Source organism: Aotus nancymaae, unplaced genomic scaffold (genome assembly GCF_030222135.1).
Source record: "Aotus nancymaae isolate 86718 unplaced genomic scaffold, 86718_ANA_hifiasm-v0.15.2.pri h1tg000059l, whole genome shotgun sequence".
Classification (NCBI taxonomy): Eukaryota; Metazoa; Chordata; class Mammalia; order Primates; family Aotidae; genus Aotus; species Aotus nancymaae.
The window spans coordinates 60,691,471-60,697,432 of record NW_026988473.1 but is presented as its reverse complement, the minus strand read 5'-3'; the positions used below and the strand labels follow the sequence as shown (position 1 = coordinate 60,697,432).

At 39.2% G+C, this 5,962-nt stretch overlaps 1 pseudogene; it reads left to right on the top strand.

Annotated features, from left to right (window-relative positions):
- Positions 1 to 2,117: 2,117 nt before the first annotated feature.
- On the top strand, positions 2,118 to 3,921 carry LOC105729055 (melanoma inhibitory activity protein 2-like; annotated as a pseudogene).
- The last annotated feature ends 2,041 nt before the right edge of the window (positions 3,922 to 5,962 follow it).

Genomic DNA, 5,962 nt, shown 5'->3' with positions numbered 1-5,962 from the left:
CCATTAGAAAAATGCAAGGGAAAACCACAGTGAGATGCCACTTCACACACCCTAGGATGACTATAATCAAGTGTAGGGCTGAAGGCCCACAGGGTCGTGGGGTGTGCCTTACGCTGTGCTGAGGCGCAGGATCCGAGAAATAAAGAGACAGGACACAGAAGTACAAGGAAAATGCAGCTGGGCTCGGGGGACCACGCCACCTATGAGCAGAGTCAGGCGAGGCCCCAAATGTCCAGAAGCGTGAGTATTTATTGTGTATAGGTTAGGGGGCAGGGCAGTGAGTGAAATCATCTTTAAGGATACTGATAGGGTCGTGAGCAATAAAACAAGGAGTCCACCCCCATTAGGTCACCTTCCCAATTCTCTGTGTGGTCCTAGGCTAGGAGGTCGACAGTGCACAGCAAGGGGTTCATTCCCATCAAGGCAAGGGCCGTGTGCAGTAAGTGGTCCACTCCCATTAGGTCACTGAGGCTTGAAGGTGGGCCGTGCGCAGTGAAGAGGGTGCAGTGTGCAATACTTCTATCTATGGGCAAACTACTTCTAAGAAGATTTATAGGAGGATGCTTTAAGTCACACAGTAGTGACAGAGCTGTCAGGGTCTATGCCACCTGCTGGCAGCTTCCAATGAGTTCTATAGGGGAATGCTTTCTGAGCAGCACAGTAGCAAGAGCTGATAAAGTTCACAGTCATCAAGGTGGATTGCCGGTCTGAGGGCAGCCTTCCACAAGAACTGGAGCAAGGTCCTACAACTCCTTTATCAGGAGGAGTGGCTCTTGCCCCAGGCCTGCCATACAGCAGTTATCTTCACGATACTGAACGCTGCCACCTGGACCATGGATTCTTGTCCTGGTATAACTGTTTTTCCCTTAAATCATGCTCTGCACTGTGTCTGCTCTAGGCATTTCTCCAATTATAAGCTGCTTATTCCTTAATTAATGCTCTGTACTGTGTCCACTCTAGGCATTCTCCAATTATGAACTAAGATATAATTATATATGTGTAGGGAAATATTCTTTAGGCACTCATACTATGAACCATTATATGATTATATAAAGGAATTCTTCAAGCCCTAATTCTATAAACTAATATATGATTATATAAAGGATTATATAAAAGGAAATAGTTGGGTAGTAACACGATAAACTGAGATATTCTTCAAGCCCTAACTGTGCCAGGGTTCTGCTTAGGTCTCTTTCCTCGGTGCCTATATGGGGGGTTACCCACAATCAAGCAGACAAATAACAACAAATGTTGGCAAGCATGTGGAGAAAGTGGAACCCTCAAACCTTGCTGGTATGTAAAATGGTGCAGCAACTTTGAGAACTTTTTCAGTTCCTCAGAATGCTAAATGGAGTTATCATATGACCTAAGCAGTTTTACTCCTAGGTATATACCAAGATAATTAAAAACATATGTCCACCAAAAACTTGTACAAAAATAATCATAGCAGCATTACTCACAATAGCCAAAAAGTGGAAACACACCAAATGTCCATCAACTGATGGATAGATTAATATGTGTGATATACCCATTCAATGAAATATTATTCTGCAATAAAAAGGAATGAAATGAAATACTGGTACATGCTACAACATGGATGAGCCTTGAAAATTTTATGCCATATCAAAGAAGCCAGACACCAAGGACCTCATGTTGTGATTCCATTTATAATATATGGAACATCCAGAATAGGCAAATCTAAAAAGATACAAAGTAAATCAGTGATTGAGTAAGTCTGAGAAAGGGAGCAGGAATGGGAGGTGACTGTTAATGGGGATAGGGTAACTTTTGAGGATGATGAAAATGTTCTAAAGTTAGATTGTGGTGATAATTACACAACTCTGTGAACATGCAAAAAAAAAAAAACCCACTGAAGTGTATACTTTAAATGGATAATATGTATGGTGTGTAAATTATATCTTAAAACTTTTTTATTTTATTTTGAGATGGAGTTTCACTCTTTTTGTCCAGGTTGGAGTGCAATGGTGTGACCTCGGCTCACCACAACCTTCAAAAGGATACAGTCTCTAGCAGATACAGAGACTTCAAAAAGGATACAGTCTCTATCAGATGAGTCAAAATCCCTCAAATCACAAGTAACTGAAGCCAAAATCATCTTCAAGATATTTCAAATGAATGAAGATTGACTAAAGATAGCAATAAAAGATGCTTTGAATGAAAATTCTCAACTTCAGGAGAACCAGAAACAGCTTTTGGAAGAAGCTGAAGTATGGAAAGAACAAGTGAGTGAACTTAATAAACAGAAAATAACATTTGAAGACTCCAAAGTACACACAGAACAAGTTCTAAATGATAAGGAAAATCACATCAACACTCTGACTGAACGCTTGCTAAAGATGAACGATCGGGCTGCTATGCTTGGAGACAATGTAACGGATGATGGTAACTTGGAATTAGAAGTGGACAGTGAATCAGAAAATTGTGCTTACTTAGATCATACTCCAAAAGGAGCTTTGAAGAAACTCATTCATGCTGCTAAGTTAAATTACGCTTCTTTAAAAACCTTAGAAGGAGAAAGAAACCAAATTAATATTCAGTTATCTGAAGTTGATGAAACAAAGGAAGAGCTTACAGAGCATATTAAAAATCTTCAGACTGAACAAGCATCTTTGCAGTCAGAAAACACACATTTTGAAATGAGAATCAGAAGCTTCGACAGAAACTTAAAGTAATGACTAAATTATATCAAGAAAATGAAATGAAACTCCACAGGAAATGAACAGTAGAGGAAAAGTACTGGTTAGAGAAAGAAGAGAAACTTTCTAAAGTAGATGAAAAGATCAGCCAAGCCAGTGAAAAGCTGGAGACCTATAGAAAGCAAGCCAAAGATCTTGAAGAAGAATTGGAGATAACTATTCATTATTATCAAGGATGGATTATTTCCTATGAGAAAAAAGCACATCATAATTGGTTGGCAGCTCAGACTGCTGAAAGAAACCTCAATGATTTAAGGAAAGAAAATGATCACAACAGACAAAAATTAACTGAAACAGAGTTTAAATTTGAACTTTTAGAAAAAGACCCTTATGCACTTGATGTTCCAAATATTGCATTTGGCAGAGAGCACTCCCCACATGGTCCCTCACCACTGAGTCGGCCTTCATTTGAAACTAGAGCTTTTCTCTTTCCTCCAATTTTATTCAAGGGTCCACTCAGACTCTCACCTTCACTTCCTGGGGAAGGAGGAAGAGGCTCAAGAGGCCCAGGGAATCCTCTGGACCATCAGATCACCAATGAAAGAGAAGAATCAAGCTGTGCTATGTTAACCGATCCTCACAGGGCTCCTTCTGACACTGTGTTCCTGCCCCATAGGAACAGGACCATAGGATGATGTTTTCTCCACCAGGACAATCATATCCTGATTCAGCTCTTCCTCCACAAAGGCAAGACAGATTTTATTCTAATTCTTGTAGACTGTCTGAACCAGCAGAACTCAGACGTTTTAATATGCCTTCTTTGGATAAAATGGACAGATCAATGCCTTCAGAAGTGGAATCCAGTAGAAATGATACCAAAGATGATCTTGGTAATTTAAATGTGCCTGATGCATTTTTCTCTGCTGAAAATGAAGCAACTGGCCCTGGCTTTGTTCCTCCACCTCTTGCTCCAATCAGAGGTCCATTGTTTCCAGTGGATACAAGGGGCCCATTCATGAGAAGAGGACCTCCTTTTCCTCCCACCTCCTCCAGGAACCATGTTTGGAGCTTCTCGAGATTACTTTCCACCAAGGGATTTCCCTGATCCACTACATGCTCCATTTGCAATGAGAAATGTCTATTCACCAAGGGGTTTTCCTCCTTACCTTCCCCCAAGACCTGGATTTTTCCCCTGACCCCCATATTCTGAAGGTAGAAGGGTTAATTCTGCCTTCAAATGAGCCTGCTACTGAACATCCAGAACCACAGCAAGAAACCTGATAATATTTTTGCTGCTCTCTTCAAAAGTAATTTTGACTGATCTCATTTTCAGTTTAAGTAACTGCTGTTACTTAAGTGATTATATTTTTGCTCAAATTGAAGCTTAATGGAATTACAATTCTCAGGATATTATTTTGTAAATAAGGATAATTTAAATATGAAAAAAATACTCATAAATATCACTTTAATAGTTACATCAGGGAGGGTGCAATGGATCATGCCTCTAATCTCAGCACTTTGGGAGGCGAAACTAGGAGGATCTCTTGAGCTTAGGAGTTCAATACCAGCCTGGGCAACATAGTCAGACTATGTCTCTACACAAAATTTTAAAAATTAGCCGGGTGTGTTGGTGTGCCTGTAGTCCCAGCTACTCAGAAGGCTGAAACGAGAGGGTGCTTGAGCTGGAGTTTGAAGTTACAGTGAGCTATTATGTGTCACTGCACTCCAGCATGGGGAACAGAGTGAGACTCTGTTTCCTTTTTTTTTTTTTTTTTTGAGACGGAGTTTCGCTCTTGTTACCCAGGCTGGAGTGCAATGGTGCAATCTCGGCTCACCAGAGACTCTGTTTCTTAAAAAAAAAAAAAAAAAGTTACATCATATCCAGTTTTATACATAAACCACAATTTACTTAATTGTGATATATTACTATTCCCTTACTACTGAGTATTTAGGTTATTTCCAATGCCAATATTTATTTTCAACTAACAACAAAATTTTGAAAGCTTTCAACCAGATTCCTACTGAAAATTCTCTTTACCAGTTTTCAATATGACAAAAGAAATCCAAACTATCATTAATTTTTCCATATGAGATATGTTGTACCATTTCACAACTGCAAAGAAAAATTTGAAACCACAAAAACCAAATGTGTAGGCTCACCACAGAGTAAATGATCTTACGATCTACAAGTTACCTCTTGGTCCCTCTTACAGCTCAGTGCATTCATGGCAGCCCCTCAATACTACCTAGCCACTTCTCTGTGGGAGACATGGAGTGTCACCAAAAGACAACAGACCTCAACCTGGGGACAGATCCCTAGCTTTTCTGAGAAGGCTCCCCTGAACCCCAGACAGGGTTGATGAGCCTCCTCTGTTCTCCTGCAGACCCTTGGTTTCCCTCTGCTGTAACCCTCTCACTTTTGGCAATAGTCTGTTTATGAGTTGGTCTTCCAGACCCTCTCCCACTCTATCTTTGTATCTTCATCTGGACCTGACACAAGATTGGCACTCAGGAGATATTTACAGAACAGCATAACATTAATGTTTTTTGAACATCTACCATGGGCTAGACCCTGTTTTATGTATTTATATATATATAAATTCAGTTAAATCTTACAGCAATCCTATGAGGTAGATACTGTTCCTTTTCTTATTTCAAGGTTAGGGACATTAAAGTACAAACAGGTTAGGTTACTTGCCCGAATATAGATAACTAGTTCATAGCAGAGCAAGGATTTGAATCTAGCAGGCTGGCATTAGAGCACAGGTGCTTAATAGCTACTTTAAGAAAAATTGCTAATGGATTTGTGAAATATTGATAATGAAGCCTACTCAGAGGATTTTACAGAGATATAGAGAGCACTCATGAGGATAAGTGCCATTAGGATAGAAATCATATGTCACCCCTGTATGCCTAGCACATAGCTTGCTACAGATTACATCATCAATAAATACAAAGTGAATGAGTGCTATAGAAAGGCAAGGATGAGAAAAGGCACAAAAGAGTACAAATTTTTTAAATGTTATTGCATTTATTATTTACTTTCTCTGTTCAATATAACTAGTAATGCATGTTCCTTATGGAAAATTTAAAAAATACAGATGAGAAAAAATAACTTTATTATGAAATATATAATATACTAAAATAATATATATAACTTATGTAAAGTATTTGAAAAAATAATGAAATGAATGTTGACACAGCGATCACCCAGTTTAAGAGATGGGACCTTAGTCAATTCCTTGAACCCCTGTGTATCCTTCTTCGATCTCATCACTTTCCTCTCTCCATAAACAACCGTCCTC